The 27865-nt window shown below is 44.7% G+C and overlaps 12 non-coding genes and 10 pseudogenes across 12 annotated transcripts; all 22 read left to right on the forward strand.

Moving 5' to 3' along the window:
* Positions 1–143: 143 nt before the first annotated feature.
* On the forward strand, positions 144–334 carry LOC141181138 (U2 spliceosomal RNA). Its single transcript, XR_012256744.1, has one exon. It is a non-coding gene; the product is annotated as a U2 spliceosomal RNA (small nuclear RNA).
* Positions 335–1454: 1120 nt separating this feature from the next.
* On the forward strand, positions 1455–1645 carry LOC141181763 (U2 spliceosomal RNA). The gene has a single exon (XR_012257309.1). It is a non-coding gene; the product is annotated as a U2 spliceosomal RNA (small nuclear RNA).
* Positions 1646–2766: 1121 nt separating this feature from the next.
* LOC141181139 (U2 spliceosomal RNA) lies at positions 2767–2957 on the forward strand. Its single transcript, XR_012256745.1, has one exon. It is a non-coding gene; the product is annotated as a U2 spliceosomal RNA (small nuclear RNA).
* A 1117-nt stretch (positions 2958–4074) lies between these two features.
* On the forward strand, positions 4075–4265 carry LOC141181141 (U2 spliceosomal RNA). Its single transcript, XR_012256747.1, has one exon. It is a non-coding gene; the product is annotated as a U2 spliceosomal RNA (small nuclear RNA).
* A 1118-nt stretch (positions 4266–5383) lies between these two features.
* Positions 5384–5574, forward strand: LOC141181142 (U2 spliceosomal RNA). The gene has a single exon (XR_012256748.1). It is a non-coding gene; the product is annotated as a U2 spliceosomal RNA (small nuclear RNA).
* A 1118-nt stretch (positions 5575–6692) lies between these two features.
* Positions 6693–6883, forward strand: LOC141181736 (U2 spliceosomal RNA). Its single transcript, XR_012257285.1, has one exon. It is a non-coding gene; the product is annotated as a U2 spliceosomal RNA (small nuclear RNA).
* Positions 6884–8003: 1120 nt separating this feature from the next.
* On the forward strand, positions 8004–8194 carry LOC141181145 (U2 spliceosomal RNA). Its single transcript, XR_012256749.1, has one exon. It is a non-coding gene; the product is annotated as a U2 spliceosomal RNA (small nuclear RNA).
* Positions 8195–9311: 1117 nt separating this feature from the next.
* LOC141181146 (U2 spliceosomal RNA) lies at positions 9312–9502 on the forward strand. The gene has a single exon (XR_012256750.1). It is a non-coding gene; the product is annotated as a U2 spliceosomal RNA (small nuclear RNA).
* Positions 9503–10611: 1109 nt separating this feature from the next.
* LOC141182156 (U2 spliceosomal RNA) lies at positions 10612–10703 on the forward strand (annotated as a pseudogene).
* A 794-nt stretch (positions 10704–11497) lies between these two features.
* LOC141181942 (U2 spliceosomal RNA) lies at positions 11498–11677 on the forward strand (annotated as a pseudogene).
* A 1109-nt stretch (positions 11678–12786) lies between these two features.
* On the forward strand, positions 12787–12894 carry LOC141182066 (U2 spliceosomal RNA; annotated as a pseudogene).
* A 1926-nt stretch (positions 12895–14820) lies between these two features.
* On the forward strand, positions 14821–14945 carry LOC141182072 (U2 spliceosomal RNA; annotated as a pseudogene).
* A 1109-nt stretch (positions 14946–16054) lies between these two features.
* On the forward strand, positions 16055–16146 carry LOC141182128 (U2 spliceosomal RNA; annotated as a pseudogene).
* Positions 16147–16939: 793 nt separating this feature from the next.
* LOC141181943 (U2 spliceosomal RNA) lies at positions 16940–17119 on the forward strand (annotated as a pseudogene).
* A 1109-nt stretch (positions 17120–18228) lies between these two features.
* Positions 18229–18336, forward strand: LOC141182067 (U2 spliceosomal RNA; annotated as a pseudogene).
* A 1926-nt stretch (positions 18337–20262) lies between these two features.
* LOC141182073 (U2 spliceosomal RNA) lies at positions 20263–20387 on the forward strand (annotated as a pseudogene).
* Positions 20388–21496: 1109 nt separating this feature from the next.
* Positions 21497–21687, forward strand: LOC141181728 (U2 spliceosomal RNA). Its single transcript, XR_012257278.1, has one exon. It is a non-coding gene; the product is annotated as a U2 spliceosomal RNA (small nuclear RNA).
* Positions 21688–22796: 1109 nt separating this feature from the next.
* LOC141181706 (U2 spliceosomal RNA) lies at positions 22797–22987 on the forward strand. Its single transcript, XR_012257258.1, has one exon. It is a non-coding gene; the product is annotated as a U2 spliceosomal RNA (small nuclear RNA).
* Positions 22988–24097: 1110 nt separating this feature from the next.
* On the forward strand, positions 24098–24189 carry LOC141182157 (U2 spliceosomal RNA; annotated as a pseudogene).
* A 789-nt stretch (positions 24190–24978) lies between these two features.
* Positions 24979–25157, forward strand: LOC141181936 (U2 spliceosomal RNA; annotated as a pseudogene).
* A 1109-nt stretch (positions 25158–26266) lies between these two features.
* Positions 26267–26457, forward strand: LOC141181731 (U2 spliceosomal RNA). The gene has a single exon (XR_012257280.1). It is a non-coding gene; the product is annotated as a U2 spliceosomal RNA (small nuclear RNA).
* A 1109-nt stretch (positions 26458–27566) lies between these two features.
* On the forward strand, positions 27567–27757 carry LOC141181147 (U2 spliceosomal RNA). Its single transcript, XR_012256751.1, has one exon. It is a non-coding gene; the product is annotated as a U2 spliceosomal RNA (small nuclear RNA).
* Positions 27758–27865: the final 108 nt, after the last annotated feature.

The raw sequence follows: 27865 nt of genomic DNA on the forward strand, positions 1-27865 counted from the left end.
CAGCAGCAAGCCGAAAAGTGCAGGCATGTGAGGGATCTAGAGGTTGACAGCATGTCTTCTTAACGGGAGTCCAGGTGGCCATCTCCACAAATGGACTTTTCAGAATCCTTGGGTGGCACCGTAGTCGGAAACCAATTCTGGTTATCGCTTCTCGGCCTTTTGGCTAAGATCAAGTGTAGTATCTGTTCTTATCAGTTTAATATCTGATACGTCCCCTATCTGGGGACCATATATTAAATGGATTTTTAGAACAGGGAGATGGAAAAAGAGCTTGCTCTGTCCACTCCACGCATTGACCTGGTATTGCAGTATCTCCAGGACCGGTGCACCCCTTCTTTAATGCAGTTTCTAAAATCAGAAAGAATTGAATTCATTGCTTTTTGTTCATTTGGCTTGTTTGTCGGATTTTGGGATGGACTCTTTGGCTTTGCTTTTCTTCTCCTCATTGGATTTTTCATGTTAAAAGTTGCAGAAGCCAGATGACAAGCTCATTTTGGTTCAACTTCAGCAATTGTGCATTGCATTGCCATGTAATGTAATGCAATGCTATCTATCTAGCTCTCCCTCTATACTTCCTTTTGGATAAACAGACATATTAGGCAAGCATTTTGGAGCTTTCACCTAAATAACTACAGGTGGTGAGATAAGCTGCACAATATAATTGACCTTTCAGTATATTGTTGCACACACACCATCTATTTAGCAAATGCCCTTGTTATCAACAGCAGCCTTTTAAACTCACCTGAGCTAACAGGTATGTGAGCTGGTTACTCTGCTGCGCTTAAAATTTCTTTTTTGGTTTGCTACAATGCCTTTTCTGAAACGTTGTCTCCCTCTGCTGGAACACTGACTTCTTTCATTTAATGCCTGCAGACTATAAAAGAGAAACCAACCCAAAAAGTTTGGTTGATTAGTCTGTGGCATTCTTTTAAACTGTTGCTTATGGCGGTCTCTGTGAGCTTCTCAGTGACATTCAGCCATCCAGGTATCCCGCCTGCAGTAGACGGAATGTGGCAATGGAACGCTGGCTGCGCGTGTCATAATAGGCTCTGAGCCTTTATATACCTGCGCACAGCAGCAGCCACCTTCAGTCTGCTGCTGGACAGCCAGCAGCAGCAGCAGCAGCAGCAGGAGAGGTAATTAATCAGCAACCCTCCTGCTAAGGGTAGACAGCTGCTCGTTCCACCCCCCCCCGCCTTAATTGGTTCTCCTCCCTTCCAACGGTGTTGAGGCGGGTGGGAACAGCCGGGGGTTGAGGGTACTGTGCTAAAAGAGGTGGAGTTATGCAGATCTAAAACGCGTGGATTGCAGCAGCAGCAAGCCGAAAAGTGCAGGCATGTGAGGGATCTAGAGGTTGACAGCATGTCTTCTTAACGGGAGTCCAGGTGGCCATCTCCACAAATGGACTTTTCAGAATCCTTGGGTGGCACCGTAGTCGGAAACCAATTCTGGTTATCGCTTCTCGGCCTTTTGGCTAAGATCAAGTGTAGTATCTGTTCTTATCAGTTTAATATCTGATACGTCCCCTATCTGGGGACCATATATTAAATGGATTTTTAGAACAGGGAGATGGAAAAAGAGCTTGCTCTGTCCACTCCACGCATTGACCTAGTATTGCAGTATCTCCAGGACCGGTGCACCCCTTCTTTAATGCAGTTTCTAAAATCAGAAAGTATTGAATTCAATGCTTTTTGTTCATTTGGCTTGTTTGTCGGATTTTGGGATGGACTCTTTGGCTTTGCTTTTCTTCTCCTCATTGGATTTTTTATGTTAAAAGTTGCAGAAGCCAGATGACAAGATCATTTTGGTTCAACTTCAGCAACTGTGCATTGCATTGCCATGTAATGTAATGCAATGCTATCTATCTAGCTCTCCCTCTATACTTCCTTTTGGATAAACAGACATATTAGGCAAGCATTTTGGAGCTTTCACCTAAATAACTACAGGTGGTGAGATAAGCTGCACAATATAATTGACCTTTCAGTATATTGTTGCACACACACCATCTATTTAGCAAATGCCCTTGTTATCAACAGCAGCCTTTTAAACTCACCTGAGCTAACAGGTATGTGAGCTGGTTACTCTGCTGCGCTTAAAATTTCTTTTTTGGTTTGCTACAATGCCTTTTCTGAAACGTTGTCTCCCTCTGCTGGAACACTGACTTCTTTCATTTAATGCCTGCAGACTATAAAAGAGAAACCAACCCAAAAAGTTTGGTTGATTAGTCTGTGGCATTCTTTTAAACTGTTGCTTATGGCGGTCTCTGTGAGCTTCTCAGTGACATTCAGCCATCCAGGTATCCCGCCTGCAGTAGACGGAATGTGGCAATGGAACGCTGGCTGCGCGTGTCATAATAGGCTCTGAGCCTTTATATACCTGCGCACAGCAGCAGCCACCTTCAGTCTGCTGCTGGACAGCCAGCAGCAGCAGCAGCAGCAGGAGAGGTAATTAATCAGCAACCCTCCTGCTAAGGGTAGACAGCTGCTCGTTCCACCCCCCCCCCCCCGCCTTAATTGGTTCTCCTCCCTTCCAACGGCGTTGAGGCGGGTGGGAACAGCCGGGGGTTGAGGGTACTGTGCTAAAAGAGGTGGAGTTATGCAGATCTAAAACGCGTGGATTGCAGCAGCAGCAAGCCGAAAAGTGCAGGCATGTGAGGGATCTAGAGGTTGACAGCATGTCTTCTTAACGGGAGTCCAGGTGGCCATCTCCACAAATGGACTTTTCAGAATCCTTGGGTGGCACCTTAGTCGGAAACCAATTCTGGTTATCGCTTCTCGGCCTTTTGGCTAAGATCAAGTGTAGTATCTGTTCTTATCAGTTTAATATCTGATACGTCCCCTATCTGGGGACCATATATTAAATGGATTTTTAGAACAGGGAGATGGAAAAAGAGCTTGCTCTGTCCACTCCACGCATTGACCTGGTATTGCAGTATCTCCAGGACCGGTGCACCCCTTCTTTAATGCAGTTTCTAAAATCAGAAAGAATTGAATTCAATGCTTTTTGTTCATTTGGCTTGTTTGTCGGATTTTGGGATGGACTCTTTGGCTTTGCTTTTCTTCTCCTCATTGGATTTTTCATGTTAAAAGTTGCAGAAGCCAGATGACAAGCTCATTTTGGTTCAACTTCAGCAACTGTGCATTGCATTGCCATGTAATGTAATGCAATGCTATCTATCTAGCTCTCCCTCTATACTTCCTTTTGGATAAACAGACATATTAGGCAAGCATTTTGGAGCTTTCACCTAAATAACTACAGGTGGTGAGATAAGCTGCACAATATAATTGACCTTTCAGTATATTGTTGCACACACACCATCTATTTAGCAAATGCCCTTGTTATCAACAGCAGCCTTTTAAACTCACCTGAGCTAACAGGTATGTGAGCTGGTTACTCTGCTGCGCTTAAAATTTCTTTTTTGGTTTGCTACAATGCCTTTTCTGAAACGTTGTCTCCCTCTGCTGGAACACTGACTTCTTTCATTTAATGCCTGCAGACTATAAAAGAGAAACCAACCCAAAAAGTTTGGTTGATTAGTCTGTGGCATTCTTTTAAACTGTTGCTTATGGCGGTCTCTGTGAGCTTCTCAGTGACATTCAGCCATCCAGGTATCCCGCCTGCAGTAGACGGAATGTGGCAACGGAACGCTGGCTGCGCGTGTCATAATAGGCTCTGAGCCTTTATATACCTGCGCACAGCAGCAGCCACCTTCAGTCTGCTGCTGGACAGCCAGCAGCAGCAGCAGCAGCAGGAGAGGTAATTAATCAGCAACCCTCCTGCTAAGGGTAGACAGCTGCTCGTTCCACCCCCCCCCGCCTTAATTGGTTCTCCTCCCTTCCAACGGTGTTGAGGCGGGTGGGAACAGCCGGGGGTTGAGGGTACTGTGCTAAAAGAGGTGGAGTTATGCAGATCTAAAACGCGTGGATTGCAGCAGCAGCAAGCCGAAAAGTGCAGGCATGTGAGGGATCTAGAGGTTGACAGCATGTCTTCTTAACGGGAGTCCAGGTGGCCATCTCCACAAATGGACTTTTCAGAATCCTTGGGTGGCACCGTAGTCGGAAACCAATTCTGGTTATCGCTTCTCGGCCTTTTGGCTAAGATCAAGTGTAGTATCTGTTCTTATCAGTTTAATATCTGATACGTCCCCTATCTGGGGACCATATATTAAATGGATTTTTAGAACAGGGAGATGGAAAAAGAGCTTGCTCTGTCCACTCCACGCATTGACCTGGTATTGCAGTATCTCCAGGACCGGTGCACCCCTTCTTTAATGCAGTTTCTAAAATCAGAAAGAATTGAATTCAATGCTTTTTGTTCATTTGGCTTGTTTGTCGGATTTTGGGATGGACTCTTTGGCTTTGCTTTTCTTCTCCTCATTGGATTTTTCATGTTAAAAGTTGCAGAAGCCAGATGACAAGCTCATTTTGGTTCAACTTCAGCAACTGTGCATTGCATTGCCATGTAATGTAATGCAATGCTATCTATCTAGCTCTCCCTCTATACTTCCTTTTGGATAAACAGACATATTAGGCAAGCATTTTGGAGCTTTCACCTAAATAACTACAGGTGGTGAGATAAGCTGCACAATATAATTGACCTTTCAGTATATTGTTGCACACACACCATCTATTTAGCAAATGCCCTTGTTATCAACAGCAGCCTTTTAAACTCACCTGAGCTAACAGGTATGTGAGCTGGTTACTCTGCTGCGCTTAAAATTTCTTTTTTGGTTTGCTACAATGCCTTTTCTGAAACGTTGTCTCCCTCTGCTGGAACACTGACTTCTTTCATTTAATGCCTGCAGACTATAAAAGAGAAACCAACCCAAAAAGTTTGGTTGATTAGTCTGTGGCATTCTTTTAAACTGTTGCTTATGGCGGTCTCTGTGAGCTTCTCAGTGACATTCAGCCATCCAGGTATCCCGCCTGCAGTAGACGGAATGTGGCAATGGAACGCTGGCTGCACGTGTCATAATAGGCTCTGAGCCTTTATATACCTGCGCACAGCAGCAGCCACCTTCAGTCTGCTGCTGGACAGCCAGCAGCAGCAGCAGCAGGAGAGGTAATTAATCAGCAACCCTCCTGCTAAGGGTAGACAGCTGCTCGTTCCACCCCCCCCCCCCGGCCTTAATTGGTTCTCCTCCCTTCCAACGGTGTTGAGGCGGGTGGGAACAGCCGGGGGTTGAGGGTACTGTGCTAAAAGAGGTGGAGTTATGCAGATCTAAAACGCGTGGATTGCAGCAGCAGCAAGCCGAAAAGTGCAGGCATGTGAGGGATCTAGAGGTTGACAGCATGTCTTCTTAACGGGAGTCCAGGTGGCCATCTCCACAAATGGACTTTTCAGAATCCTTGGGTGGCACCGTAGTCGGAAACCAATTCTGGTTATCGCTTCTCGGCCTTTTGGCTAAGATCAAGTGTAGTATCTGTTCTTATCAGTTTAATATCTGATACGTCCCCTATCTGGGGACCATATATTAAATGGATTTTTAGAACAGGGAGATGGAAAAAGAGCTTGCTCTGTCCACTCCACGCATTGACCTGGTATTGCAGTATCTCCAGGACCGGTGCACCCCTTCTTTAATGCAGTTTCTAAAATCAGAAAGAATTGAATTCAATGCTTTTTGTTCATTTGGCTTGTTTGTCGGATTTTGGGATGGACTCTTTGGCTTTGCTTTTCTTCTCCTCATTGGATTTTTCATGTTAAAAGTTGCAGAAGCCAGATGACAAGCTCATTTTGGTTCAACTTCAGCAACTGTGCATTGCATTGCCATGTAATGTAATGCAATGCTATCTATCTAGCTCTCCCTCTATACTTCCTTTTGGATAAACAGACATATTAGGCAAGCATTTTGGAGCTTTCACCTAAATAACTACAGGTGGTGAGATAAGCTGCACAATATAATTGACCTTTCAGTATATTGTTGCACACACACCATCTATTTAGCAAATGCCCTTGTTATCAACAGCAGCCTTTTAAACTCACCTGAGCTAACAGGTATGTGAGCTGGTTACTCTGCTGCGCTTAAAATTTCTTTTTTGGTTTGCTACAATGCCTTTTCTGAAACGTTGTCTCCCTCTGCTGGAACACTGACTTCTTTCATTTAATGCCTGCAGACTATAAAAGAGAAACCAACCCAAAAAGTTTGGTTGATTAGTCTGTGGCATTCTTTTAAACTGTTGCTTATGGCGGTCTCTGTGAGCTTCTCAGTGACATTCAGCCATCCAGGTATCCCGCCTGCAGTAGACGGAATGTGGCAATGGAACGCTGGCTGCGCGTGTCATAATAGGCTCTGAGCCTTTATATACCTGCGCACAGCAGCAGCCACCTTCAGTCTGCTGCTGGACAGCCAGCAGCAGCAGCAGCAGGAGAGGTAATTAATCAGCAACCCTCCTGCTAAGGGTAGACAGCTGCTCGTTCCACCCCCCCCCCCCCGCCTTAATTGGTTCTCCTCCCTTCCAACGGTGTTGAGGCGGGTGGGAACAGCCGGGGGTTGAGGGTACTGTGCTAAAAGAGGTGGAGTTATGCAGATCTAAAACGCGTGGATTGCAGCAGCAGCAAGCCGAAAAGTGCAGGCATGTGAGGGATCTAGAGGTTGACAGCATGTCTTCTTAACGGGAGTCCAGGTGGCCATCTCCACAAATGGACTTTTCAGAATCCTTGGGTGGCACCGTAGTCGGAAACCAATTCTGGTTATCGCTTCTCGGCCTTTTGGCTAAGATCAAGTGTAGTATCTGTTCTTATCAGTTTAATATCTGATACGTCCCCTATCTGGGGACCATATATTAAATGGATTTTTAGAACAGGTAGATGGAAAAAGAGCTTGCTCTGTCCACTCCACGCATTGACCTGGTATTGCAGTATCTCCAGGACCGGTGCACCCCTTCTTTAATGCAGTTTCTAAAATCAGAAAGAATTGAATTCAATGCTTTTTGTTCATTTGGCTTGTTTGTCGGATTTTGGGATGGACTCTTTGGCTTTGCTTTTCTTCTCCTCATTGGATTTTTCATGTTAAAAGTTGCAGAAGCCAGATGACAAGCTCATTTTGGTTCAACTTCAGCAACTGTGCATTGCATTGCCATGTAATGTAATGCAATGCTATCTATCTAGCTCTCCCTCTATACTTCCTTTTGGATAAACAGACATATTAGGCAAGCATTTTGGAGCTTTCACCTAAATAACTACAGGTGGTGAGATAAGCTGCACAATATAATTGACCTTTCAGTATATTGTTGCACACACACCATCTATTTAGCAAATGCCCTTGTTATCAACAGCAGCCTTTTAAACTCACCTGAGCTAACAGGTATGTGAGCTGGTTACTCTGCTGCGCTTAAAATTTCTTTTTTGGTTTGCTACAATGCCTTTTCTGAAACGTTGTCTCCCTCTGCTGGAACACTGACTTCTTTCATTTAATGCCTGCAGACTATAAAAGAGAAACCAACCCAAAAAGTTTGGTTGATTAGTCTGTGGCATTCTTTTAAACTGTTGCTTATGGCGGTCTCTGTGAGCTTCTCAGTGACATTCAGCCATCCAGGTATCCCGCCTGCAGTAGACGGAATGTGGCAATGGAACGCTGGCTGCGCGTGTCATAATAGGCTCTGAGCCTTTATATACCTGCGCACAGCAGCAGCCACCTTCAGTCTGCTGCTGGACAGCCAGCAGCAGCAGCAGCAGCAGGAGAGGTAATTAATCAGCAACCCTCCTGCTAAGGGTAGACAGCTGCTCGTTCCACCCCCCCCCCCCGCCTTAATTGGTTCTCCTCCCTTCCAACGGTGTTGAGGCGGGTGGGAACAGCCGGGGGTTGAGGGTACTGTGCTAAAAGAGGTGGAGTTATGCAGATCTAAAACGCGTGGATTGCAGCAGCAGCAAGCCGAAAAGTGCAGGCATGTGAGGGATCTAGAGGTTGACAGCATGTCTTCTTAACGGGAGTCCAGGTGGCCATCTCCACAAATGGACTTTTCAGAATCCTTGGGTGGCACCGTAGTCGGAAACCAATTCTGGTTATCGCTTCTCGGCCTTTTGGCTAAGATCAAGTGTAGTATCTGTTCTTATCAGTTTAATATCTGATACGTCCCCTATCTGGGGACCATATATTAAATGGATTTTTAGAACAGGGAGATGGAAAAAGAGCTTGCTCTGTCCACTCCACGCATTGACCTGGTATTGCAGTATCTCCAGGACCGGTGCACCCCTTCTTTAATGCAGTTTCTAAAATCAGAAAGAATTGAATTCAATGCTTTTTGTTCATTTGGCTTGTTTGTCGGATTTTGGGATGGACTCTTTGGCTTTGCTTTTCTTCTCCTCATTGGATTTTTCATGTTAAAAGTTGCAGAAGCCAGATGACAAGCTCATTTTGGTTCAACTTCAGCAACTGTGCATTGCATTGCCATGTAATGTAATGCAATGCTATCTATCTAGCTCTCCCTCTATACTTCCTTTTGGATAAACAGACATATTAGGCAAGCATTTTGGAGCTTTCACCTAAATAACTACAGGTGGTGAGATAAGCTGCACAATATAATTGACCTTTCAGTATATTGTTGCACACACACCATCTATTTAGCAAATGCCCTTGTTATCAACAGCAGCCTTTTAAACTCACCTGAGCTAACAGGTATGTGCGCTGGTTACTCTGCTGCGCTTAAAATTTCTTTTTTGGTTTGCTACAATGCCTTTTCTGAAACGTTGTCTCCCTCTGCTGGAACACTGACTTCTTTCATTTAATGCCTGCAGACTATAAAAGAGAAACCAACCCAAAAAGTTTGGTTGATTAGTCTGTGGCATTCTTTTAAACTGTTGCTTATGGCGGTCTCTGTGAGCTTCTCAGTGACATTCAGCCATCCAGGTATCCCGCCTGCAGTAGACGGAATGTGGCAATGGAACGCTGGCTGCGCGTGTCATAATAGGCTCTGAGCCTTTATATACCTGCGCACAGCAGCAGCCACCTTCAGTCTGCTGCTGGACAGCCAGCAGCAGCAGCAGGAGAGGTAATTAATCAGCAACCCTCCTGCTAAGGGTAGACAGCTGCTCGTTCCACCCCCCCCCCCCCCCGCCTTAATTGGTTCTCCTCCCTTCCAACGGTGTTGAGGCGGGTGGGAACAGCCGGGGGTTGAGGGTACTGTGCTAAAAGAGGTGGAGTTATGCAGATCTAAAACGCGTGGATTGCAGCAGCAGCAAGCCGAAAAGTGCAGGCATGTGAGGGATCTAGAGGTTGACAGCATGTCTTCTTAACGGGAGTCCAGGTGGCCATCTCCACAAATGGACTTTTCAGAATCCTTGGGTGGCACCGTAGTCGGAAACCAATTCTGGTTATCGCTTCTCGGCCTTTTGGCTAAGATCAAGTGTAGTATCTGTTCTTATCAGTTTAATATCTGATACGTCCCCTATCTGGGGACCATATATTAAATGGATTTTTAGAACAGGGAGATGGAAAAAGAGCTTGCTCTGTCCACTCCACGCATTGACCTGGTATTGCAGTATCTCCAGGACCGGTGCACCCCTTCTTTAATGCAGTTTCTAAAATCAGAAAGAATTGAATTCAATGTTTTTTGTTCATTTTGCTTGTTTGTCGGATTTTGGGATGGACTCTTTGGCTTCGCTTTTCTTCTCCTCATTGGATTTTTCATGTTCAAAGTTGCAGAAGCCAGATGACAAGCTCATTTTGGTTCAACTTCAGCAACTGTGCATTGCATTGCCATGTAATGTAACGCAATGCTATCTATCTAGCTCTGCCTCTGTACTTCCTTTTGGATAAACAGACATATTAGGCAAGCATTTTGGAGCTTTCACCTAAATAACTACAGGTGGTGAGATAAGCTGCACAATATAATTGACCTTTCAGTATATTGTTGCACACACACCATCTATTTAGCAAATGCCCTTGTTATCAACAGCAGCCTTTTAAACTCACCTGAGCTAACAGGTATGTGCGCTGGTTACTCTGCTGCGCTTAAAATTTCTTTTTTGGTTTGCTACAATGCCTTTTCTGAAACGTTGTCTCCCTCTGCTGGAACACTGACTTCTTTCATTTAATGCCTGCAGACTTTAAAAGAGAACCCAACCCAAAAAGTTGGGTTGATTAGTCTGTGGCATTCTGTTAAACTGTTGCTTATGGCGGTCTCTGTGAGCTTCTCAGTGACATTCAGCCAGCCAGGTATCCTGCCTGCAGTAGATGGAATGTGGCAATGGAACGCTGGCTGCGCGTGTCATAATAGGCTCTGAGCCTTTATATACCTGCGCACAGCAGCAGCCACCTTCAGTCTGCTGCTGGACAGCCAGCAGCAGCAGGAGAGGTAAGTAATCAGCAGCCCTCCTGCTAAGGGTAGACAGCTGCTCATTCCACCCCACCCCCCGCCTTAATTGGTTCTCCTCCCTTCCAACGGTGTTGAGGCGGGTGGGAACAGCAGGGGGTGAGGGTGCTGTGTTTAAAGAGGTGGAGTTATGCAGATCTAAAACGCGTGGATTGCAGCAGCAGCAAGCCGAAAAGTGCAGGCATGTAAGGGATCTAGAGGTTGACAACATGTCTTCTTAACGGGAGTCCAGTAGCTCATCTCCACAAATGGACTTTTCAGGATCCTTAGGTGGCTCCGTAGTTCGAAACCAATTCTGGTTATCGCTTCTCGGCCTTTTGGCTAAGATCAAGTGTAGTATCTTTCGAAAAGGCGGTTTTGGATGTTGGCCGCCCTAGTAGATTGATACATTATGCACACTGGGGTTTAGGCGCTTGTTAGTACGCCAGGTGGCTAATATAGTCATCTGGTGGAAAGCATGGCCCCCCAGGATCGACGCCATTGGGCCGGGGAAGATCGAAAGCCCGAAGTGTGAAGTGCCCCAGGAGTGGTGACCCTGGGGTGCCTTAACTCACTGGGATTGGGAACCCCACTTGAGTTTATGGCACATTTGCACTAGCACTTTAATATTTCTTTCTTCACACACACCCTTATTCCGGGCCTTCTGGCCTTAGGATGGGGAATTTTTCAATTCCCGGTCGAAGGTCCGGGCAGTATTTTACTGTGAAACCTTCACTATTTATTTAATTTTTTTTTGTCACTGTGTGTCCACTTTTTCACGTGTGTCCACGTCCTTACTAGGATTTTGTCGGGATGCGGTTCCCTTACGGGTTCCTCTCTTGGCAGGTCTATGGGGGGGAGTGTGTGGCTATCAGGTTCCGCTCCCCCCTGAACCCCCCTGGCTCTCCTCTTTCGGGAGGAGAGCGTTGTTGGCTCCCCTCTTCCGGGAGGGGAGCACAGTCTTTGGCTCCCAGTGCCTTGCTCGGGTGAGAACTCGGGCAGGTATTGGGGGTAAGATTGGGTCGCCTCTGGCTCCGGCTGGAGGTGGCTATTTGTCCCTGTTCCTCGCTGTGGCCTTCTGGCTCGGAGGGACGGGGAATGGTTTGGGGGACCCTTCTCCTTTTGGAGAGGGTTTCAAGAAGACCAGCATCCTAGTGCACATGTTTTGTGGCACTTGTCACTTTTTTAAGCGCACTCGGGTTTTGTACACGAATTCGGGCTTTCGATAAAAAAAATCTGTTCTTATCAGTTTAATATCTGATACGTCCCCTATCTGGGGACCATATATTAAATGGATTTTTAGAACAGGGAGATGGAAAAAGAGCTTGCTCTGTCCACTCCACGCATTGACCTGGTATTGCAGTATCTCCAGGACCGGTGCACCCCTTCTTTAATGCAGTTTCTAAAATCAGAAAGAATTGAATTCAATGTTTTTTGTTCATTTTGCTTGTTTGTCGGATTTTGGGATGGACTCTTTGGCTTCGCTTTTCTTCTCCTCATTGGATTTTTCATGTTCAAAGTTGCAGAAGCCAGATGACAAGCTCATTTTGGTTCAACTTCAGCAACTGTGCATTGCATTGCCATGTAATGTAACGCAATGCTATCTATCTAGCTCTCCCTCTGTACTTCCTTTTGGATAAACAGACATATTAGGCAAGCATTTTGGAGCTTTCACCTAAATAACTACAGGTGGTGAGATAAGCTGCACAATATAATTGACCTTTCAGTATATTGTTGCACACACACCATCTATTTAGCAAATGCCCTTGTTATCAACAGCAGCCTTTTAAACTCACCTGAGCTAACAGGTATGTGCGCTGGTTACTCTGCTGCGCTTAAAATTTCTTTTTTGGTTTGCTACAATGCCTTTTCTGAAACGTTGTCTCCCTCTGCTGGAACACTGACTTCTTTCATTTAATGCCTGCAGACTATAAAAGAGAACCCAACCCAAAAAGTTGGGTTGATTAGTCTGTGGCATTCTGTTAAACTGTTGCTTATGGCGGTCTCTGTGAGCTTCTCAGTGACATTCAGCCAGCCAGGTATCCTGCCTGCAGTAGATGGAATGTGGCAATGGAACGCTGGCTGCGCGTGTCATAATAGGCTCTGAGCCTTTATATACCTGCGCACAGCAGCAGCCACCTTCAGTCTGCTGCTGGACAGCCAGCAGCAGCAGGAGAGGTAAGTAATCAGCAGCTCTCCTGCTAAGGGTAGACAGCTGCTCGTTCCACCCCACCCCCCGCCTTAATTGGTTCTCCTCCCTTCCAACGGTGTTGAGGCGGGTGGGAACAGCAGGGGGTGAGGGTGCTGTGTTTAAAGAGGTGGAGTTATGCAGATCTAAAACGCGTGGATTGCAGCAGCAGCAAGCCGAAAAGTGCAGGCATGTAAGGGATCTAGAGGTTGACAACATGTCTTCTTAACGGGAGTCCAGGAGCTCATCTCCACAAATGGACTTTTCAGGATCCTTAGGTGGCTCCGTAGTTCGAAACCAATTCTGGTTATCGCTTCTCGGCCTTTTGGCTAAGATCAAGTGTAGTATCTGTTCTTATCAGTTTAATATCTGATACGTCCCCTATCTGGGGACCATATATTAACACTAGGACTACTGGACTCGTGACCCCGCCTAGAACTACTGAAAGGAGTCATTTTGACTCCTTGCTTGTTTTCGTTTATTTTTAGAGTTTCATTTGTGGTTATTTATTAATAATTATATTTTTTGTAATGTATTATTATTGTGAGATCCAACAGTAATGCTTTTGATTGTTTTTTTTCTGCTTTTCTTATTTTTCTACGGAAAATACCAATAATTATAATAGACGTTTTTCAAACATTTTTTTTTATTCAAGTGCACACATATAAACAACAACTGAAGAACAAAAAGCAGAGAAAATGTAGGTGGAGGAGCATAAAAATGAAAATATGGCGCAGAATTCACCTTCTAAACATTTGGTGTTTCGCATTTTAGGCATTGCCTTTGATTTATGGCAGTACATTGCCCACACAAAGACTTACCACAAGTCTTACAATTTCCGACAGATCTATTTTTCTTGCACTTTTCTTTGATCTGGCAAAATTTTGTTTGAACCATCACTTCTGAGCATGTAGAAACTTGGGACGTGGAACCCTTTTCCCTATCTGTGACATAAGGACCACTCAACTCTCTCACAAGCGTTTGCAAAAATGCCTTGCGTGACATTTTTTGGTGGGTAATCTCCTTGAATATTATCCATGCATTTATACCCGCAAAGTCTAAGGCATTTTCAAATGCATGAACAGGCCATCTCCTTGTGCATGTTCGTGTGGTATATTTTCGTGCCATCTGATCCACTACATCTACTCCATATTTTGTTTCATTGTAAAACTTTACCGTTTCTGGAGTTTTTTTAGCGGAATCAGACGCAACAACAACATCTGGATGGACGGAACTCAAAATGACAACAATTTTGTTGGGCTTTCCTTGATATACTGTAAGTGTAAAATTGTCTTCATTTCTAAACACTTTAGTGTTGTACAATTCCTCTTTCATGGATTTTATTTCTTTAGGCACTTCTCGCCTTATCTTGTTCAGTGTTCCCACGATGGTTGTTCCTTTGCTTTTTAGCTGTTTAGCTAATTTTACTGAAGTAAAATAATTATCGGTTGTAACATTGCGACCTTTTTTCAAAAACGGGTCCAATAACTTCATTACCACATGGTCAGCTAAACGGTCCTCAGCACGGCGTGTGTCATCTTTGCCTAGATAAGGGAAGCCATTTGCCAGATATTTGCTCCTCTTATCAACAGCTAGCCAATATTTGTGGCCATATTTATCTGGTTTGGAAGGCATGTACTGCGTGAATGGACACCTAGTTTTGCTTGGGAAAAGTTGCTCATCCACCATTATGTATGGGCCAGGTTTGTAACACGCAATACAATTTTCAATAAACCTGTCCCACACAGTAGAAAATAGAGCAAACTTGTCCGTTTGCAGTCTCTCCGATTGAGTAGATTTCTCATCAAATCTGAGAAACCTCATAATTTCAACAAAGCGGTCCCTAGACATTGTCGCTTTGCAAAACGGTATTCCCCAGTCATTACACCAAATACTGCTAATCGAGTGACGATTCGTGCCAGATATTCCACGAGCATAGAATATCGCAATGAATGCATCTAGCTCCTCATCAGATAGAGTTTGTTCAGCATTACACAGTAATACAAGCAGGTAAAACACAAGGAAAATGTGAAAAGTTGACATGTAAATTGAACTACATCTATATGAACATCAGGGTAAATAAGACAGAGTGAAAAAATTATGCACAAAACTTTATAGCAACATTTATTGACAAAAGGACCTCAAAATAAGGTAGGGAGTCAAAATGACTCCCTTCAGTAGTTCTTGATAAATTTTGAAAAAAACGCGCAAATTTTTCACCAAAATTATTTATTCTCACAAAATCTTTTTTCACATCATATTTGAGGAAAAGTCACCGAGTTTCAAGCCGGAATTCTGAAAAATGTAGTCACAGAAGAGAAATAAAAAACGAAAGGAGTCAAAATGACTCCATCAGTAGTTCTAGTGTTAAATGGATTTTTAGAACAGGGAGATGGAAAAAGAGCTTGCTCTGTCCACTCCACGCATTGACCTGGTATTGCAGTATCTCCAGGACCGGTGCACCCCTTCTTTAATGCAGTTTCTAAAATCAGAAAGAATTGAATTCAATGTTTTTTGTTCATTTTGCTTGTTTGTCGGATTTTGGGATGGACTCTTTGGCTTCGCTTTTCTTCTCCTCATTGGATTTTTCATGTTCAAAGTTGCAGAAGCCAGATGACAAGCTCATTTTGGTTCAACTTCAGCAACTGTGCATTGCATTGCCATGTAATGTAATGCAATGCTATCTATCTAGCTCTCCCTCTATACTTCCTTTTGGATAAACAGACATATTAGGCAAGCATTTTGGAGCTTTCACCTAAATAACTACAGGTGGTGAGATAAGCTGCACAATATAATTGACCTTTCAGTATATTGTTGCACACACACCATCTATTTAGCAAATGCCCTTGTTATCAACAGCAGCCTTTTAAACTCACCTGAGCTAACAGGTATGTGCGCTGGTTACTCTGCTGCGCTTAAAATTTCTTTTTTGGTTTGCTACAATGCCTTTTCTGAAACGTTGTCTCCCTCTGCTGGAACACTGACTTCTTTCATTTAATGCCTGCAGACTATAAAAGAGAACCCAACCCAAAAAGTTGGGTTGATTAGTCTGTGGCATTCTGTTAAACTGTTGCTTATGGCGGTCTCTGTGAGCTTCTCAGTGACATTCAGCCAGCCAGGTATCCTGCCTGCAGTAGATGGAATGTGGCAATGGAACGCTGGCTGCGCGTGTCATAATAGGCTCTGAGCCTTTATATACCTGCGCACAGCAGCAGCCACCTTCAGTCTGCTGCTGGACAGCCAGCAGCAGCAGGAGAGGTAAGTAATCAGCAGCCCTCCTGCTAAGGGTAGACAGCTGCTCGTTCCACCCCACCCCCCGCCTTAATTGGTTCTCCTCCCTTCCAACGGTGTTGAGGCGGGTGGGAACAGCAGGGGGTGAGGGTGCTGTGTTTAAAGAGGTGGAGTTATGCAGATCTAAAACGCGTGGATTGCAGCAGCAGCAAGCCGAAAAGTGCAGGCATGTAAGGGATCTAGAGGTTGACAACATGTCTTCTTAACGGGAGTCCAGTAGCTCATCTCCACAAATGGACTTTTCAGGATCCTTAGGTGGCTCCGTAGTTCGAAACCAATTCTGGTTATCGCTTCTCGGCCTTTTGGCTAAGATCAAGTGTAGTATCTTTCGAAAAGGCGGTTTTGGATGTTGGCCGCCCTAGTAGATTGATACATTATGCATACTGGGGTTTAGGCGCTTGTTAGTACGCCAGGTGGCTAATATAGTCATCTGGTGGAAAGCATGGCCCCCCAGGATCGACGCCATTGGGCCGGGGAAGATCGAAAGCCCGAAGTGTGAAGTGCCCCAGGAGTGGTGACCCTGGGGTGCCTTAACTCACTGGGATTGGGAACCCCACTTGAGTTTATGGCACATTTGCACTAGCACTTCAATATTTCTTTCTTCACACACACCCTTATTCCGGGCCTTCTGGCCTTAGGATGGGGAATTTTTCAATTCCCGGTCGAAGGTCCGGGCAGTATTATACTGTGAAACCTTCACTATTTATTTAATTTTTTTTTGTCACTGTGTGTCCACTTTTTCACGTGTGTCCACGTCCTTACTAGGATTTTGTCGGGATGCGGTTCCCTTACGGGTTCCTCTCTTGGCAGGTCTATGGGGGGAGTGTGTGGCTATCAGGTTCCGCTCCCCCCTGAACCCCCCTGGCTCTCCTCTTTCGGGAGGAGAGCGTTGTTGGCTCCCCTCTTCCGGGAGGGGAGCACAGTCTTTGGCTCCCAGTGCCTTGCTCGGGTGAGAACTCGGGCAGGTATTGGGGGTAAGATTGGGTCGCCTCTGGCTCCGGCTGGAGGTGGCTATTTGTCCCTGTTCCTCGCTGTGGCCTTCTGGCTCGGAGGGACGGGGAATGGTTTGGGGGACCCTTCTCCTTTTGGAGAGGGTTTCAAGAAGACCAGCATCCTAGTGCACATTTTTTGTGGCACTTGTCACTTTTTTAAGCGCACTCGGGTTTTGTACACGAATTCGGGCTTTCGATAAAAAAAATCTGTTCTTATCAGTTTAATATCTGATACGTCCCCTATCTGGGGACCATATATTAAATGGATTTTTAGAACAGGGAGATGGAAAAAGAGCTTGCTCTGTCCACTCCACGCATTGACCTGGTATTGCAGTATCTCCAGGACCGGTGCACCCCTTCTTTAATGCAGTTTCTAAAATCAGAAAGAATTGAATTCAATGTTTTTTGTTCATTTTGCTTGTTTGTCGGATTTTGGGATGGACTCTTTGGCTTCGCTTTTCTTCTCCTCATTGGATTTTTCATGTTCAAAGTTGCAGAAGCCAGATGACAAGCTCATTTTGGTTCAACTTCAGCAACTGTGCATTGCATTGCCATGTAATGTAACGCAATGCTATCTATCTAGCTCTCCCTCTGTACTTCCTTTTGGATAAACAGACATATTAGGCAAGCATTTTGGAGCTTTCACCTAAATAACTACAGGTGGTGAGATAAGCTGCACAATATAATTGACCTTTCAGTATATTGTTGCACACACACCATCTATTTAGCAAATGCCCTTGTTATCAACAGCAGCCTTTTAAACTCACCTGAGCTAACAGGTATGTGCGCTGGTTACTCTGCTGCGCTTAAAATTTCTTTTTTGGTTTGCTACAATGCCTTTTCTGAAACGTTGTCTCCCTCTGCTGGAACACTGACTTCTTTCATTTAATGCCTGCAGACTATAAAAGAGAACCCAACCCAAAAAGTTGGGTTGATTAGTCTGTGGCATTCTGTTAAACTGTTGCTTATGGCGGTCTCTGTGAGCTTCTCAGTGACATTCAGCCAGCCAGGTATCCTGCCTGCAGTAGATGGAATGTGGCAATGGAACGCTGGCTGCGCGTGTCATAATAGGCTCTGAGCCTTTATATACCTGCGCACAGCAGCAGCCACCTTCAGTCTGCTGCTGGACAGCCAGCAGCAGCAGGAGAGGTAAGTAATCAGCAGCTCTCCTGCTAAGGGTAGACAGCTGCTCGTTCCACCCCACCCCCCGCCTTAATTGGTTCTCCTCCCTTCCAACGGTGTTGAGGCGGGTGGGAACAGCAGGGGGTGAGGGTGCTGTGTTTAAAGAGGTGGAGTTATGCAGATCTAAAACGCGTGGATTGCAGCAGCAGCAAGCCGAAAAGTGCAGGCATGTAAGGGATCTAGAGGTTGACAACATGTCTTCTTAACGGGAGTCCAGGAGCTCATCTCCACAAATGGACTTTTCAGGATCCTTAGGTGGCTCCGTAGTTCGAAACCAATTCTGGTTATCGCTTCTCGGCCTTTTGGCTAAGATCAAGTGTAGTATCTGTTCTTATCAGTTTAATATCTGATACGTCCCCTATCTGGGGACCATATATTAACACTAGGACTACTGGACTCGTGACCCCGCCTAGAACTACTGAAAGGAGTCATTTTGACTCCTTGCTTGTTTTCGTTTATTTTTAGAGTTTCATTTGTGGTTATTTATTAATAATTATATTTTTTGTAATGTATTATTATTGTGAGATCCAACAGTAATGCTTTTGATTGTTTTTTTTCTGCTTTTCTTATTTTTCTACGGAAAATACCAATAATTATAATAGACGTTTTTCAAACATTTTTTTTTATTCAAGTGCACACATATAAACAACAACTGAAGAACAAAAAGCAGAGAAAATGTAGGTGGAGGAGCATAAAAATGAAAATATGGCGCAGAATTCACCTTCTAAACATTTGGTGTTTCGCATTTTAGGCATTGCCTTTGATTTATGGCAGTACATTGCCCACACAAAGACTTACCACAAGTCTTACAATTTCCGACAGATCTATTTTTCTTGCACTTTTCTTTGATCTGGCAAAATTTTGTTTGAACCATCACTTCTGAGCATGTAGAAACTTGGGACGTGGAACCCTTTTCCCTATCTGTGACATAAGGACCACTCAACTCTCTCACAAGCGTTTGCAAAAATGCCTTGCGTGACATTTTTTGGTGGGTAATCTCCTTGAATATTATCCATGCATTTATACCCGCAAAGTCTAAGGCATTTTCAAATGCATGAACAGGCCATCTCCTTGTGCATGTTCGTGTGGTATATTTTCGTGCCATCTGATCCACTACATCTACTCCATATTTTGTTTCATTGTAAAACTTTACCGTTTCTGGAGTTTTTTTAGCGGAATCAGACGCAACAACAACATCTGGATGGACGGAACTCAAAATGACAACAATTTTGTTGGGCTTTCCTTGATATACTGTAAGTGTAAAATTGTCTTCATTTCTAAACACTTTAGTGTTGTACAATTCCTCTTTCATGGATTTTATTTCTTTAGGCACTTCTCGCCTTATCTTGTTCAGTGTTCCCACGATGGTTGTTCCTTTGCTTTTTAGCTGTTTAGCTAATTTTACTGAAGTAAAATAATTATCGGTTGTAACATTGCGACCTTTTTTCAAAAACGGGTCCAATAACTTCATTACCACATGGTCAGCTAAACGGTCCTCAGCACGGCGTGTGTCATCTTTGCCTAGATAAGGGAAGCCATTTGCCAGATATTTGCTCCTCTTATCAACAGCTAGCCAATATTTGTGGCCATATTTATCTGGTTTGGAAGGCATGTACTGCGTGAATGGACACCTAGTTTTGCTTGGGAAAAGTTGCTCATCCACCATTATGTATGGGCCAGGTTTGTAACACGCAATACAATTTTCAATAAACCTGTCCCACACAGTAGAAAATAGAGCAAACTTGTCCGTTTGCAGTCTCTCCGATTGAGTAGATTTCTCATCAAATCTGAGAAACCTCATAATTTCAACAAAGCGGTCCCTAGACATTGTCGCTTTGCAAAACGGTATTCCCCAGTCATTACACCAAATACTGCTAATCGAGTGACGATTCGTGCCAGATATTCCACGAGCATAGAATATCGCAATGAATGCATCTAGCTCCTCATCAGATAGAGTTTGTTCAGCATTACACAGTAATACAAGCAGGTAAAACACAAGGAAAATGTGAAAAGTTGACATGTAAATTGAACTACATCTATATGAACATCAGGGTAAATAAGACAGAGTGAAAAAATTATGCACAAAACTTTATAGCAACATTTATTGACAAAAGGACCTCAAAATAAGGTAGGGAGTCAAAATGACTCCCTTCAGTAGTTCTTGATAAATTTTGAAAAAAACGCGCAAATTTTTCACCAAAATTATTTATTCTCACAAAATCTTTTTTCACATCATATTTGAGGAAAAGTCACCGAGTTTCAAGCCGGAATTCTGAAAAATGTAGTCACAGAAGAGAAATAAAAAACGAAAGGAGTCAAAATGACTCCATCAGTAGTTCTAGTGTTAAATGGATTTTTAGAACAGGGAGATGGAAAAAGAGCTTGCTCTGTCCACTCCACGCATTGACCTGGTATTGCAGTATCTCCAGGACCGGTGCACCCCTTCTTTAATGCAGTTTCTAAAATCAGAAAGAATTGAATTCAATGTTTTTTGTTCATTTTGCTTGTTTGTCGGATTTTGGGATGGACTCTTTGGCTTCGCTTTTCTTCTCCTCATTGGATTTTTCATGTTCAAAGTTGCAGAAGCCAGATGACAAGCTCATTTTGGTTCAACTTCAGCAACTGTGCATTGCATTGCCATGTAATGTAATGCAATGCTATCTATCTAGCTCTCCCTCTATACTTCCTTTTGGATAAACAGACATATTAGGCAAGCATTTTGGAGCTTTCACCTAAATAACTACAGGTGGTGAGATAAGCTGCACAATATAATTGACCTTTCAGTATATTGTTGCACACACACCATCTATTTAGCAAATGCCCTTGTTATCAACAGCAGCCTTTTAAACTCACCTGAGCTAACAGGTATGTGCGCTGGTTACTCTGCTGCGCTTAAAATTTCTTTTTTGGTTTGCTACAATGCCTTTTCTGAAACGTTGTCTCCCTCTGCTGGAACACTGACTTCTTTCATTTAATGCCTGCAGACTATAAAAGAGAACCCAACCCAAAAAGTTGGGTTGATTAGTCTGTGGCATTCTGTTAAACTGTTGCTTATGGCGGTCTCTGTGAGCTTCTCAGTGACATTCAGCCAGCCAGGTATCCTGCCTGCAGTAGATGGAATGTGGCAATGGAACGCTGGCTGCGCGTGTCATAATAGGCTCTGAGCCTTTATATACCTGCGCACAGCAGCAGCCACCTTCAGTCTGCTGCTGGACAGCCAGCAGCAGCAGGAGAGGTAAGTAATCAGCAGCCCTCCTGCTAAGGGTAGACAGCTGCTCGTTCCAATCCACCCCCCGCCTTAATTGGTTCTCCTCCCTTCCAACGGTGTTGAGGCGGGTGGGAACAGCAGGGGGTGAGGGTGCTGTGTTTAAAGAGGTGGAGTTATGCAGATCTAAAACGCGTGGATTGCAGCAGCAGCAAGCCGAAAAGTGCAGGCATGTAAGGGATCTAGAGGTTGACAACATGTCTTCTTAACGGGAGTCCAGGAGCTCATCTCCACAAATGGACTTTTCAGGATCCTTAGGTGGCTCCGTAGTTCGAAACCAATTCTGGTTATCGCTTCTCGGCCTTTTGGCTAAGATCAAGGGTAGTATCTGTTCTTATCAGTTTAATATCTGATACGTCCCCTATCTGGGGACCATATATTAAATGGATTTTTAGAACAGGGAGATGGAAAAAGAGCTTGCTCTGTCCACTCCACGCATTGACCTGGTATTGCAGTATCTCCAGGACCGGTGCACCCCTTCTTTAATGCAGTTTCTAAAATCAGAAAGAATTGAATTCAATGTTTTTTGTTCATTTTGCTTGTTTGTCGGATTTTGGGATGGACTCTTTGGCTTCGCTTTTCTTCTCCTCATTGGATTTTTCATGTTCAAAGTTGCAGAAGCCAGATGACAAGCTCATTTTGGTTCAACTTCAGCAACTGTGCATTGCATTGCCATGTAATGTAACGCAATGCTATCTATCTAGCTCTCCCTCTGTACTTCCTTTTGGATAAACAGACATATTAGGCAAGCATTTTGGAGCTTTCACCTAAATAACTACAGGTGGTGAGATAAGCTGCACAATATAATTGACCTTTCAGTATATTGTTGCACACACACCATCTATTTAGCAAATGCCCTTGTTATCAACAGCAGCCTTTTAAACTCACCTGAGCTAACAGGTATGTGCGCTGGTTACTCTGCTGCGCTTAAAATTTCTTTCTTGGTTTGCTACAATGCCTTTTCTGAAACGTTGTCTCCCTCTGCTGGAACACTGACTTCTTTCATTTAATGCCTGCAGACTATAAAAGAGAACCCAACCCAAAAAGTTGGGTTGATTAGTCTGTGGCATTCTGTTAAACTGTTGCTTATGGCGGTCTCTGTGAGCTTCTCAGTGACATTCAGCCAGCCAGGTATCCTGCCTGCAGTAGATGGAATGTGGCAATGGAACGCTGGCTGCGCGTGTCATAATAGGCTCTGAGCCTTTATATACCTGCGCACAGCAGCAGCCACCTTCAGTCTGCTGCTGGACAGCCAGCAGCAGCAGGAGAGGTAAGTAATCAGCAGCCCTCCTGCTAAGGGTAGACAGCTGCTCGTTCCACCCCACCCCCCGCCTTAATTGGTTCTCCTCCCTTCCAACGGTGTTGAGGCGGGTGGGAACAGCAGGGGGTGAGGGTGCTGTGTTTAAAGAGGTGGAGTTATGCAGATCTAAAACGCGTGGATTGCAGCAGCAGCAAGCCGAAAAGTGCAGGCATGTAAGGGATCTAGAGGTTGACAACATGTCTTCTTAACGGGAGTCCAGGAGCTCATCTCCACAAATGGACTTTTCAGGATCCTTAGGTGGCTCCGTAGTTCGAAACCAATTCTGGTTATCGCTTCTCTGCCTTTTGGCTAAGATCAAGTGTAGTATCTGTTCTTATCAGTTTAATATCTGATACGTCCCCTATCTGGGGACCATATATTAAATGGATTTTTAGAACAGGGAGATGGAAAAAGAGCTTGCTCTGTCCACTCCACGCATTGACCAGGTATTGCAGTATCTCCAGGACCGGTGCACCCCTTCTTTAATGCAGTTTCTAAAATCAGAAAGAATTGAATTCAATGTTTTTTGTTCATTTTGCTTGTTTGTCGGATTTTGGGATGGACTCTTTGGCTTCGCTTTTCTTCTCCTCATTGGATTTTTCATGTTCAAAGTTGCAGAAGCCAGATGACAAGCTCATTTTGGTTCAACTTCAGCAACTGTGCATTGCATTGCCATGTAATGTAACGCAATGCTATCTATCTAGCTCTCCCTCTGTACTTCCTTTTGGATAAACAGACATATTAGGCAAGCATTTTGGAGCTTTCACTATAAATAACTACAGGTGGTGAGATAAGCTGCACAATATAATTGACCTTTCAGTATATTGTTGCACACACACCATCTATTTAGCAAATGCCCTTGTTATCAACAGCAGCCTTTTAAACTCACCTGAGCTAACAGGTATGTGCGCTGGTTACTCTGCTGCGCTTAAAATTTCTTTTTTGGTTTGCTACAATGCCTTTTCTGAAACGTTGTCTCCCTCTGCTGGAACACTGACTTCTTTCATTTAATGCCTGCAGACTATAAAAGAGAACCCAACCCAAAAAGTTGGGTTGATTAGTCTGTGGCATTCTGTTAAACTGTTGCTTATGGCGGTCTCTGTGAGCTTCTCAGTGACATTCAGCCAGCCAGGTATCCTGCCTGCAGTAGATGGAATGTGGCAATGGAACGCTGGCTGCGCGTGTCATAATAGGCTCTGAGCCTTTATATACCTGCGCACAGCAGCAGCCACCTTCAGTCTGCTGCTGGACAGCCAGCAGCAGCAGGAGAGGTAAGTAATCAGCAGCCCTCCTGCTAAGGGTAGACAGCTGCTCGTTCCACCCCACCCCCCGCCTTAATTGGTTCTCCTCCCTTCCAACGGTGTTGAGGCGGGTGGGAACAGCAGGGGGTGAGGGTGCTGTGTTTAAAGAGGTGGAGTTATGCAGATCTAAAACGCGTGGATTGCAGCAGCAGCAAGCAGAAAAGTGCAGGCATGTAAGGGATCTAGAGGTTGACAACATGTCTTCTTAACGGGAGTCCAGGAGCTCATCTCCACAAATGGACTTTTCAGGATCCTTAGGTGGCTCCGTAGTTCGAAACCAATTCTGGTTATCGCTTCTCGGCCTTTTGGCTAAGATCAAGTGTAGTATCTTTCGAAAAGGCGGTTTTGGATGTTGGCCGCCCTAGTAGATTGATACATTATGCACACTGGGGTTTAGGCGCTTGTTAGTACGCCAGGTGGCTAATATAGTCATCTGGTGGAAAGCATGGCCCCCCAGGATCGACGCCATTGGGCCGGGGAAGATCGAAAGCCCGAAGTGTGAAGTGCCCCAGGAGTGGTGACCCTGGGGTGCCTTAACTCACTGGGATTGGGAACCCCACTTGAGTTTATGGCACATTTGCACAAGCACTTCAAATTTTCTTTCTTCGCACACACCCTTATTCCGGGCCTTCTGGCCTTAGGATGGGGAATTTTTCAATTCCCGGTCGAAGGTCTGGGCAGTATTATACTGTGAAACCTTCACTATTTATTTAATTTCTTTGTCACTGTGTGTCCACTTATTCACGTGTGTCACGTCCTACTAGGATTTTGTCGGGATGCGGTTCCCTTACGGGTTCCTCTCTTGGCAGGTCTAGGGGGGGAGTGTGTGGCCATCAGGTTCCGCTCCCCCCTGAACCCCCCTGGCTCTCCTCTTTTGGGAGGAGAGCGTTGTTGGCTCCCCTCTTCCGGGAGGGGAGCACAGTCTTTGGCTCCCAGTGCCTTGCTCGGGTGAGAACTCGGGCAGGTGCTGGGGGTAAGATTGGGTCGCCTCTGGCTTCGGCTGGAGGTGGCTTTTTGTCCCTGTTCCTCGCTGTGGCCTTTTGGCTCGGAGGGACGGGGAATGGTTTGGGGGACCCTTCTCCTTTTGGAGAGGGTTTCAAGAAGACCAGCATCCTAGTGCACTTTTTTTGTGGCACTTGTCACTTTTTTAAGCGCACTCGGGTTTTGTACACGAATTCGGGCTTTCGATAAAAAAATCTGTTCTTATCAGTTTAATATCTGATACGTCCCCTATCTGGGGACCATATATTAAATGGATTTTTAGAACAGGGAGATGGAAAAAGAGCTTGCTCTGTCCACTCCACGCATTGACCTGGTATTGCAGTATCTCCAGGACCGGTGCACCCCTTCTTTAATGCAGTTTCTAAAATCAGAAAGAATTGAATTCAATGTTTTTTGTTCATTTTGCTTGTTTGTCGGATTTTGGGATGGACTCTTTGGCTTCGCTTTGATTCTCCTCATTGGATTTTTCATGTTCAAAGTTGCAGAAGCCAGATGACAAGCTCATTTTGGTTCAACTTCAGCAACTGTGCATTGCATTGCCATGTAATGTAACGCAATGCTATCTATCTAGCTCTCCCTCTGTACTTCCTTTTGGATAAACAGACATATTAGGCAAGCATTTTGGAGCTTTCACCTAAATAACTACAGGTGGTGAGATAAGCTGCACAATATAATTGACCTTTCAGTATATTGTTGCACACACACCATCTATTTAGCAAATGCCCTTGTTATCAACAGCAGCCTTTTAAACTCACCTGAGCTAACAGGTATGTGCGCTGGTTACTCTGCTGCGCTTAAAATTTCTTTTTTGGTTTGCTACAATGCCTTTTCTGAAACGTTGTCTCCCTCTGCTGGAACACTGACTTCTTTCATTTAATGCCTGCAGACTATAAAAGAGAACCCAACCCAAAAAGTTGGGTTGATTAGTCTGTGGCATTCTGTTAAACTGTTGCTTATGGCGGTCTCTGTGAGCTTCTCAGTGACATTCAGCCAGCCAGGTATCCTGCCTGCAGTAGATGGAATGTGGCAATGGAACGCTGGCTGCGCGTGTCATAATAGGCTCTGAGCCTTTATATACCTGCGCACAGCAGCAGCCACCTTCAGTCTGCTGCTGGACAGCCAGCAGCAGCAGGAGAGGTAAGTAATCAGCAGCCCTCCTGCTAAGGGTAGACAGCTGCTCGTTCCACCCCACCCCCCGCCTTAATTGGTTCTCCTCCCTTCCAACGGTGTTGAGGCGGGTGGGAACAGCAGGGGGTGAGGGTGCTGTGTTTAAAGAGGTGGAGTTATGCAGATCTAAAACGCGTGGATTGCAGCAGCAGCAAGCCGAAAAGTGCAGGCATGTAAGGGATCTAGAGGTTGACAACATGTCTTCTTAACGGGAGTCCAGGAGCTCATCTCCACAAATGGACTTTTCAGGATCCTTAGGTGGCTCCGTAGTTCGAAACCAATTCTGGTTATCGCTTCTCGGCCTTTTGGCTAAGATCAAGGGTAGTATCTGTTCTTATCAGTTTAATATCTGATACGTCCCCTATCTGGGGACCATATATTAAATGGATTTTTAGAACAGGGAGATGGAAAAAGAGCTTGCTCTGTCCACTCCACGCATTGACCTGGTATTGCAGTATCTCCAGGACCGGTGCACCCCTTCTTTAATGCAGTTTCTAAAATCAGAAAGAATTGAATTCAATGTTTTTTGTTCATTTTGCTTGTTTGTCGGATTTTGGGATGGACTCTTTGGCTTCGCTTTTCTTCTCCTCATTGGATTTTTCATGTTCAAAGTTGCAGAAGCCAGATGACAAGCTCATTTTGGTTCAACTTCAGCAACTGTGCATTGCATTGCCATGTAATGTAACGCAATGCTATCTATCTAGCTCTCCCTCTGTACTTCCTTTTGGATAAACAGACATATTAGGCAAGCATTTTGGAGCTTTCACCTAAATAACTACAGGTGGTGAGATAAGCTGCACAATATAATTGACCTTTCAGTATATTGTTGCACACACACCATCTATTTAGCAAATGCCCTTGTTATCAACAGCAGCCTTTTAAACTCACCTGAGCTAACAGGTATGTGCGCTGGTTACTCTGCTGCGCTTAAAATTTCTTTTTTGGTTTGCTACAATGCCTTTTCTGAAACGTTGTCTCCCTCTGCTGGAACACTGACTTCTTTCATTTAATGCCTGCAGACTATAAAAGAGAACCCAACCCAAAAAGTTGGGTTGATTAGTCTGTGGCATTCTGTTAAACTGTTGCTTATGGCGGTCTCTGTGAGCTTCTCAGTGACATTCAGCCAGCCAGGTATCCTGCCTGCAGTAGATGGAATGTGGCAATGGAACGCTGGCTGCGCGTGTCATAATAGGCTCTGAGCCTTTAAATACCTGCGCACAGCAGCAGCCACCTTCAGTCTGCTGCTGGACAGCCAGCAGCAGCAGGAGAGGTAAGTAATCAGCAGCCCTCCTGCTAAGTGTAGACAGCTGCTCGTTCCACCCCACCCCCCGCCTTAATTGGTTCTCCTCCCTTCCAACGGTGTTGAGGCGGGTGGGAACAGCAGGGGGTGAGGGTGCTGTGTTTAAAGAGGTGGAGTTATGCAGATCTAAAACGCGTGGATTGCAGCAGCAGCAAGCCGAAAAGTGCAGGCATGTAAGGGATCTAGAGGTTGACAACATGTCTTCTTAACGGGAGTCCAGGAGCTCATCTCCACAAATGGACTTTTCAGGATCCTTAGGTGGCTCCGTAGTTCGAAACCAATTCTGGTTATCGCTTCTCGGCCTTTTGGCTAAGATCAAGTGTAGTATCTGTTCTTATCAGTTTAATATCTGATACGTCCCCTATCTGGGGACCATATATTAAATGGATTTTTAGAACAGGGAGATGGAAAAAGAGCTTGCTCTGTCCACTCCACGCATTGACCTGGTATTGCAGTATCTCCAGGACCGGTGCACCCCTTCTTTAATGCAGTTTCTAAAATCAGAAAGAATTGAATTCAATGTTTTTTGTTCATTTTGCTTGTTTGTCGGATTTTGGGATGGACTCTTTGGCTTCGCTTTTCTTCTCC

This window comes from Phyllobates terribilis, unplaced genomic scaffold, assembly GCF_046119375.1.
Source record: "Phyllobates terribilis strain yellow unplaced genomic scaffold, ASM4611937v1 Scaffold_34__1_contigs__length_13252353, whole genome shotgun sequence".
NCBI lineage: Eukaryota > Metazoa > Chordata > Amphibia > Anura > Dendrobatidae > Phyllobates > Phyllobates terribilis.